At 37.8% G+C, this 9,790-nt stretch overlaps 1 protein-coding gene across 4 annotated transcripts in view; it reads left to right on the forward strand.

Moving 5' to 3' along the window:
- LOC134355183 (uncharacterized) overlaps positions 1-7,247 on the forward strand; it is a 77,027-nt gene extending 69,780 nt beyond the window's left edge. For all 4 annotated transcript variants that reach the window (XM_063064970.1, XM_063064974.1, XM_063064971.1 and 1 more), the window contains exon 8: positions 6,200-7,247. The gene's annotated coding sequence lies outside the window, so the exon portion shown is untranslated. The remainder of the gene's footprint in view (positions 1-6,199) is intronic.
- The last annotated feature ends 2,543 nt before the right edge of the window (positions 7,248-9,790 follow it).

Consider the following 9,790-nt stretch of genomic DNA (forward strand, 5'->3'; position numbering starts at 1 on the left):
CGTCAATATCAATGTCAAATATATTCAAACATGACACCTTTGACAGGTAGTGAGTTAAGGGTGAGGCTGTGCTGGTAGTCCAGGCTCTCTCTGAGTACATCTGAGTAGCTGACTTCATTGAGATGTACTTCACACTGCAAATGGCCCTGCAAAATACAAGGTACTGGCATCTTGCAGTCAACTTATCATGGGCCATATTTAAAGAAACGGGATCTTGGGATGACAGATGGTGATCTGTCTCTAATCAACAGAGCATCAGTATACTATATGTTTCAATATCATCCCTAACAATATTGGGATTATTTCATAGGTAGTTTGACTGGGAAAGAACAGCCACTCACATTAAATAAGATGTGATTTGTTCAGTTGTGTCTGAATGGTAGCTTTTGTTTGGGCCTTTGCAGGAGTGACCAGTACTGCAATACCAGAGAAAATCTAAGACAAACTTGAGACTTGTATCACAATATTTGCAATCTTCCCTTCACTGTTTTTAAGGATGGCTTGTGTGGGGAGTTGAAAAATAAAACTAATACGTATGGGGGTGAGTGAAGAACATTTTACCTTTAATCTTATCATCTGACCCTATTCCCTAATGCCAACATGTTGGGTATTCAAAATGGAAAAAAAAATACCACTTCTCCCTTACTGAGCATTCATAGCTTTTTTTAAATAAAATGTTGTATTCTGCAGATATACAGTGGCATGCAAAAGTTGGGGCACCCTGGTCAAAATTTCTGTTACTGTGAATAGTTAAATGAGTAGAAGATGAACTGATCTCCAAAAGTCATAAAGTTAAAGATGAAACATTCTTTTCAACATTTTAAGCCAGATGAGTGTATTATTTTTGTTTTGTACAATTTTAGAGTGGAGAAAAAAAGGAAAGGGGCAGCATGCAAAAGTTTGGGCACCCCAAGAGATTTGAGCTCTCAGATAACTTTTAGCAAGGTCTCAGACCTTAAATAGCTGGTTAGGGCTATGGCTTGTTCGCAGTCATCGTTAGGAAAGGCCAGGTGATGCAAATTGCAAAGCTTTATAAATACCCTGACTCCTCAAACCTTGTCCCAACGATCAGCAGCCATGGGCTCCTTTAAACAGCTGCCTAGCGCTCTGAAAATTAAAATAAATGATGCCCACAAAGCAGGAGTAAGCTATAAGAAGATAGCAAAGCGTTTTCAGCTAGCCGTTTCCTCAGTTGGTAATGTCATTAAGAAATGGCAGTTAACAGGAACGGTGGAGGTCAAGTTGAGGTTTGGAAGACCAAGAAAACTTTCCGAGAGAACTGCTCATAGGATTGCTAGAACGGGAAATCAAAACCCCCGTTTGAGTGTAAAAGACCTTCAGGAAGATTTAGCAGACTCTGCAGTGGTGGTGCACTGTTCTACTGTGCAGCGACACCTGCACAAATATGACCTTCATGGAAGAGTCATCAGAAGGAAACCTTCCCTGCATCCTCACCACAAACTTCAGCGTCAGAAGTTTGCAAAGGAACATCTAAACAAGCCTGATGCATTTTGGAAACAAGTCCTGTGGACTGATGAAGTTAAAATAGAACTTTTAGGCCGCAGTGAGCAAAGGTATGTCTGGAGAAAAAAGGGTGCAGAATTTCATGATAAGAACACCTCTCCAACTGTTAAGCATGGGGGTGGATCGATCATGCTTTGGGCTTGCGTTGCAGCCAGTGGCACGGGGAACATTTCACTGGTAGAGGGAAGAATGAATTCAATTAAATACCAGCAAATTCTGGAAGCAAACATCACACCGTTGGTAAAAAAAAAGCTGAAGATGAAAGGATGATGCTTCTACAACAGGATAATAATCCTAAACACACCTCAAAATCCACAATGGACTACCTCAAGAGGCGCAAGCTGAAGGTTTTGCCATGGCTCTCACACTCCCCCGACCTAAACGTCATCAATAATCTGTGGATAGACCTCAAAAGAGCAGTGTATACAAGATGGCCCAAGAATCTCACAGAACTAGAAGCCTTTTGCAAGGAAGAATGAGTGAACATCCCCCAAACAAGAATTGAAAGACTCTTAGTTGGCTACAGAAAGTGTTTACAAGCTGTGATATTTGCCAAGGGGGGTGTTACTAAGTATTGACCATGCAGGGTGCCCAAACTGTTGCTTTGGGCCCTTTTCCTTTTTTGTTATTTTGAAACTGTAAAAGATGGAAACAAAAAAGTAATCTTGCTTAAAATATTAAAGAAATGTGTCATCTTTAACTTTATGCCTTTTGGAAATCAGTTCATCTTTTACTCGCTTAGCTATTCACAGCAACAGAAATTTTGACCAGGGGTGTCCAAACTTTTGCATGCCACTGTATGCCTTTATCTTTATAATCTGTCACCTAATTTTTAATATATACATTGAGAATAAACACTGATGTCATTCAGTTTGGATTAATTTTAACGAAGGCATGGATTCAATCATTCTCCATCATAAATTAGTTATTTGCAATTGGTTTCTATCTGCCTGTAACTATTTTTAGTTTTTTTCTAAACATAATGCCAAAGTAAAACAAGAATCGAACTACATTTTTCATAAGTTTTAGTTTTAAAGCACAGTTTGCATCAGTATATTTATATTCTGTCATATTTATTTTCTTTACCTTCATCTTGCATAAGGCAGTTGCAAGAAATATTGAATATTCTAAATCAATTAGTTTTTATGATCATTATAATTATTTAAATCAATTAGTCCTTGACAATTAAAATAACTTTTTTCATGAGGATGTCTGTTTGACTAAATATCTGGTTATTTTAAATGTAAGATAAATATTTCTGTTGTCGATTATTTCTTTCCCTTATATTGTATATTTGGAGACCTTTTCCTAATACTTTCCTAATATAACATCACAATTTACAGCAGGGACATAAAAAGAATAAGTTAAGTAGCATGCATAAGTGAACAAAATAACATAATGTCACATGAATTGTGAATGTGGTATAGGCACTAGGACTTTAACCGATGTATCAAAAAGAACGTAATAACAGATATCTCACAAAACTAATTGCTGAAACATTGATATCTGAGTGCTTTTGACATTTTGAAATCTTTACCTTATAATGACTGCCAGTGCAAGATAAGATATCATTTTACACAATGTTGACCAATTAGTTCCCCTGCATTTCTCAATATTTTCTAATTAGCATTAGCAGGACATTTTATTGGAATGTTTCTCAGATCTTTTCACAATGCTGTTGTGAATGGGAATTTGCTGTTCGTGATTTGTTACTTTTGATCCTGGTTTTTCCTTCTGAATCTCTGGCACTGGAAACTTGGAAATAAGGGCTCTTATAAAATTATATCTGCAATAAATGTGTATCAGAAATGTTTATCTGCAGAGAAGATTTGAGGGAAGATGAAAACTGTCAAATCAGATGAGGAGCCATTCGTCTGTTGAGATGGCATTGAAATTGCCAAAGATGAGGAGCTCTAAGTTGTGTGTTAAGAAGGAATGATATCTTTCAGAGAAACATTCCAGAGAATGTGGTTTGGATATGTCATACCAAAATATGTGAATGCAGAAATATGATATGCAGACAGGATTGGAAGTGATTGAATCAACCTATCACGAGAGACCTTAATAAATGCCTTATTGAAGTCCACATAGATAACGTCCAATGCCTTACCCTTATTAAGCTCCTTCGTCATGTCCTCGAAAAACGTGGTTGTTTGTATGGCATGATCTACCCTGCACAAAGCTGTGTTGACTGCCCCTAAGCACATGATGCCTTACCAAATGTGCATAAATCCAATAGTTCCACTATCACTGATATGAGGCTCACTGGCTTATAATTATATGAAGAAAGGGACAATGAGATGTATCCTATTAGGCCCTTGGGATTTATCCAACTTGATGCTGTTCAGAAGACCTAGGACTACCTCTTCCTTAATCTCAAAAATATCTAGCACATTGGCATGCCTCATTTTCCCCCTTTACCATCCTCCAAATACTCATTTAGTACCTCAGCCACTTGCTCTGGGTCAAGAAAAAATTCCCTCCTTTATCCTTGAGTGGACCTACCATCTCTTTAGTTAATCTCTTTATCTTAACATAAGATGCCTTGGAATTCTCCTTGATGTTGCTTGATAAGGATATTTCATAGCTCGTTTTGGCCTTCCTAATCACCTGCTTGAGCACTTTCCTATTATCATTATATTGTTCAAAGGCCCAGTCTGATCTTAGCTTTCTAAACCTGTTTGTGCTTTCTTTTACTTCCTGATTAAATTTACAACCTCTTGAGTCATCCAAGTTTCCCCCTACTTTACCATTCTGCCTTGATCCTTACTAGAACTTGTTGATCCTGAACTTTGATTACTTGGTCCAAGAACAGTTACTACCCCTCAACCATTAGGCTCTTGAACAAAAGAAGATAACTTCACTCAACTGCACTTGTCCCATCTTGTAAATGTTCCCACACTTAATGAACCCACTTTCAGGGACTCTTCCTTTTATGTTCTTGATATTTAGTGCTTATTTTTTTATTTTTGCATTTGCAGTTTGTTGTCTTCTGCATTCAGGTTGAACACCCTAGTTGGCTGGTCTTTCATTGATCCTGTATAGTTACTATTCTATAGATTTGTTGAGTATGCCCACAAGAAAATGAATCTCAGAGTTGTATATGTTGATATATTTGTACTTTGATAATAACTTTTATTATCTTTAAACTTTGATCGGTTGGTGTTGATACAACCATGTGTTAGATGTGGCTTTGTCGAATAGCAGCTGCCTCCAGTCAACTTTCATTAGCTTCTGTTTTGTCCTGTCACAACTTGCTCTCCCCCGATATAGTACATTACCACAAGATCCAATTTTATCCATACTCACAACGATCTTAAAACATAATGAATTGTGGTCTTGAGCCCCTAAATTTTCACCCAGTATCCCACTATCGGGTATGTCACCTGGCCTTCTCAATTCCAAAACCAGATCCTGTATTTTTTTTCTCCTCTAATTGACTCTCCACATATTTCTCAACTCACTAGCACATGACATTTGTAGTAATCCAAAGATTACAACCTGGAAATCCTGCTGTTTAGCTTTCTAACAGTCTCCCTAAAGTTCCTATGCAAGATATCATCCCTACTGCTGTCTATGTTATTGGTACTCACATGGACCATCACCTCTGGCCATATGCTCCATGGTAGGGTTGGTATGTTTCTGATGATGTGCCGTGTTTGGCTTACTCTAAACATAGTATTTAGTCTGATGGCCAGAAAGCTCAATTTTGGTTTCATCAGTCCATAGAACCTTCTTCCAGCTGACTTTAGAGTCTCTCACATGCGTACTGGCAAAGTCTAGCTGAGATTTCATGTGTGCTTTTTTTCAACAATGGCCTTCTCTTTGCCATTCTCCCATAAAGCTGCAACTGGTAAAGCACCTGGGCAATTGTTGTTCTATGCACAGTCTCTCCAGCCACTGAAACTTGTAACTCCTCCAGAGTTGTCATAGGTCTCTTGGTGGTCTCCCTCACTACTCCCTTTGATGGCCTGCTCTAGGCAAATTTACAGGTGTGCCATATTCTTTCCATTTCTTGATGATTGACTTAACTGTACTCCAAGGGATACTCAGTGACTTGGAAATTTTCTATTTTCTTATATCCATCTCCTGACGTGCTTTTGAATAACTTTTTTGCGGAAGTGCTTGAAGTGTTCTTTTGTCTTCATGGTGTAGTTTTTGCCAAGATGTTGACTCACCAGCAGTTGGACCTTCCAGATACCTGTGTATTCTTATTACAATCAATTAAAACACCTTGACTGCACACAGGTCTCCAAGAACAGTTCTCCAGTTAACTAATAATGTGACTTCTAAAACCAATTGGTTGCACCAGTAATGATTTGGTGTGTCAGATTAAGGGGGGGGGGGTGAAATTGAATACTTATGCAATCAATTATTTTGTTTTACATATTTGTAATTAGATCACTTTGTAGAGATCTCTCTTCACATTGACACAAAAGTGTCTTCTTCTGTTGATCAGTGTAAAAAAAAAGTCAAATTAAATCCACTGATGTTGTAAAACAATAATACATGAAAACTTCCAGGTGTGGGGGTGGGGGGCTGAATACTTACTTTAGGCACTGTATTTTCATATGAGAAATAGTGATTTTGTTGTAAATTTATTGTATTGATGTATCTCAAAAGGGGTGATAAAAAACTTACAAGCTTACTAACTTTTAATTTAAATTTTCTGCAGAAAGGTGATTGAAGATCTTGATTCAATCATGAACAATTTTATGTGGCAGGAACACCCATATAATTTAATCACACATGGATTTGGGCCTCAGAACATCAAGGTGGTTTTGAACTTGATAAAGCTACTTCTACGAGAATCACTACGAAAGTCAGCATCCTAATGCAAGCAGACCAGAATTTATATATTTTTTTAATCGCAATAGTGAAAAACATTTCTGTGTTTTGTCTGTTCACCCTATTCACATGTTACTAACTCTGTAATGATAGTTACAGAAATGTTTTATAATGTAATTTATACAGAAGCCCTTCTCTATAAAACTGTCAATGGGACAGCTGCGTAAAAAATTGTGTGGGAAAATGGAACGGAGAAGGCATCTCTTGAGTTTGTTAGATAGTTAGAAAATTGTTTATTTGTTGTAGTGAATGGGTCCTGTACTTCAGAATAAAATGTACGTCAAAAATAGTGTAAAATGTGAAATGTTTACATGAATCAAATGAACTCTGTGCTGTTAAATGGTTAAAATACCAAAATCATTGTTTATTCAGACAAGTATATACAGACAGCGAACTGAAACTCATCTAACCATAGCAAATCCTACCTGAGATTTGTAAAATTCCTTCCTGTGCACAGAAGTGCAGATTAGCATGAAAAAAAATGACTATTGATTGAAAGAAAACAAGAAACAGTCTAGTTAATCTTTATTCAGGTTTGCCACTCTTGCTTAGTAATCAAATTAATAGAAGCGTCCTGTATCAGATCAAGATTTGGCACTTCTACTCAATTGACATTAGTGTAATTAATCCAAGAGGTAAAAAATCATGTTTTTGTTAATCTGTACAATGAACATATAAACTGGAAGCAGTAAAATGTGGAGTAAAGAACTTACAATTAGTTATTTCTCATCTGTGCATTGTAATTCTTCAAAAATAAGTATTGTAAACAACTTCAGGTGAGAAAATGTGGATTAAGTCAAAGATTTTAATGAAGTCAAGTCAAGTCACTTTTTATTGTCATTTCAACCATAACTGCTGGTACAGTACACAGTAAAAATGAGACAACGTTTTTCAGGATCATGGTGCTACATGACTATTACAAACACTGCACTGAACTACATAAAACTACACTAGACTACAGACCTACCTAGGACTGTATAAAGTGCACAAAACAGTGCTGGCATTACAATAAATAATAAACAATATGCACAGTAGAGGGCAGTAGGTTGGTGTCAGTCCAGGCTCTGGGTATTGAGGAGTCTAATGTCTTGGGGGAAGAAACTGTTACATTGTCTGGTCGTGAGAGCCCGAATACTTCGGTGCCTTTTGCCAGCTGGCAGGAGGGAGAAGAGTTTATATGAGGGGTGCTGAAATACCAATGGAAGACGTAAAGAGTTAAGTAGATGGAAAGCGTTGATCAAAATCGGTGCTTTTCTTTATCGGGCATTATTGTATCTATTACATGGCACGTTAAAGGATAAAGTAGACTTGAAATGACAGGAGCATAGGATATCGTCAAGACACAGCAAATGTTTTCTTGTACATCATGTGACAATCTTGTGACTTCTTGGGTTTGGAGATTTTCAATATCGGTAAAGTAGTAGTTCTTCTCCAAAGATCTATGGTGAGTGTGAAATATAATGCACAATAATTGTCACTGACAGCCATATCTGTTCTTAGAGCATGTGTTTTGTGAAATTTCCAACAGCTATGGTTAATTCATGGGACAGATTCTATCTTTAGAATTACTTTTAATATTGTAACTGCTTTAGTGAGATTGCCACAATTTTGAATGGTGTTGTTGCAGAAAAAATTGAGATAGAAATAGATCATTCTTTGGGATGAGCCAGGTTTGCTGGAATTTGATTTTTGTTGACTCTTGAAAAGTCACTGTGCGAACTTTAATATAAAGTAAGAGCAAATGCAGTGCTTTCAGCAATGACAAGTACACTTTCATCTTCTGCCAGGCTGTTTCACTCTTCCATCTTCATCAGGTAACAAAGACTTGAAGAAGTGTTACAAAGATGACAATGCCATTCCAGCTCATTGTTCTTTGTGAGATCAGGATAGTAGATCTTAATTATTTTTATTGTATGTGCATTGAGCTTCCAAGTTCTTTTATCACTTTAGATATAATTTTAATTTAAATAACTCACTTGCGCTAATTCATAAAGATACAGTTATAAAATCACATAGCTGGCTAAAATGTTAATGTTATCAATCAGCACCATTACAAGTTAGCCTTAAATGCAGTAAACATGTATGAGATGGTCTCTTCAGCAAGTGGTACTTCGTGAATTAGCCTTAGAAAGTACTGGTAATCAAATGCCGGAAATGGCACAAACCATTAGAGATGAGCATATAACTTGCAATTTGCTGCAAAACTGGTCAGTGATGCACTGAAAAAAAAAACCAAATTAAACATAAATCATACATAACATTTACAAGAAAAGACAATTGAAACAAAAAGAACCAGTCCATTTCACTGCAAGGTGGTTAACTGTAATGATTAGGGTTTTGATAGTTCGATAACTGAATGGTTGAAGGAAGTGGCTGTTCATGTGATGGCGTTGGACTTCAGGTGTTTGTACCTTCATCCAAAGTTAGCTTCTAAAAGATGGCATTGTCTGGCTGGTGCAGACCTTTGATAGATATTGCCCTTTTGAGGCAATGCCTCTTGTAGATACTACCAGTGATGGGGAAGGATGTACACATGATGAACTGGGCAAAGTCCACAACTCCAAAGCTGCTTCTGTTCTTCTGCATTCAAATTGCCATATCAAACCATGGATACAGCCTGGATGAATAAGCTGTAATACTGGACAATTTTGGTAAGTTCTGTCAAAGAACCATTACAGTGACTATTTCTGAACTATGCCATAAGAATTTATTTTACTACATGGATCCTTGATGAACATCACTGCTTATAATTTATTTGGTCTGTTATTTATCACAAACATATTGATTTCTCACTGCTACACAATGCTGCAGAATTTACTGACACTGTTGTCCCTGGCAAGCACAATTGTCCCTGATGACTACACCTGTGAAAGGTGCATCCAGCTGCAGCTCCTGACAAACCGTGTTAGGAAGCTGGAGCTGGATAGACTTCGGATCATTTGTGAGGCAGAGGCAGAAATAAACTGGAGTTACAGGGAGATAGTCACCCCTAAAAGTCAGGAGGCAAGTAGCTGGGTGACTGTCAGATGAGGGAAAGGGAATAGACAATGAGCAGAGCACCCCTGTGGCCGTTCCCATCAATAATAAGCATACTGTTTTGGATACTGTTGGTGGGAATGACCTACCAAGGACAAGTTGCAGTGGTTGCATCTCTGGCACCGAGACTGGGCCCTCAGCTCAGAAGGGAAGGAGGGAAAAGAGGAGAGCAATAGTGATAAGGGATTCAATAGTTAGGGGGACAGATAAGAGGTTCTGTGGAAGAGATCGAGAATCCCGGATGGTCTGTTGCCTCCCTGGTGCCAGGGTCCGCGATATCTTGGATCGAGTTCTCGGTATTCTCAAGAGGGAGGATGAGCAGCTGGATGTCGTGGTCCATGTAGGGACCAATTGCGTGGATAAGAAGAGTGGGGAGGTCCTG

Source organism: Mobula hypostoma, chromosome 12 (assembly GCF_963921235.1).
Source record: "Mobula hypostoma chromosome 12, sMobHyp1.1, whole genome shotgun sequence".
NCBI classification, from domain to species: domain Eukaryota; kingdom Metazoa; phylum Chordata; class Chondrichthyes; order Myliobatiformes; family Myliobatidae; genus Mobula; species Mobula hypostoma.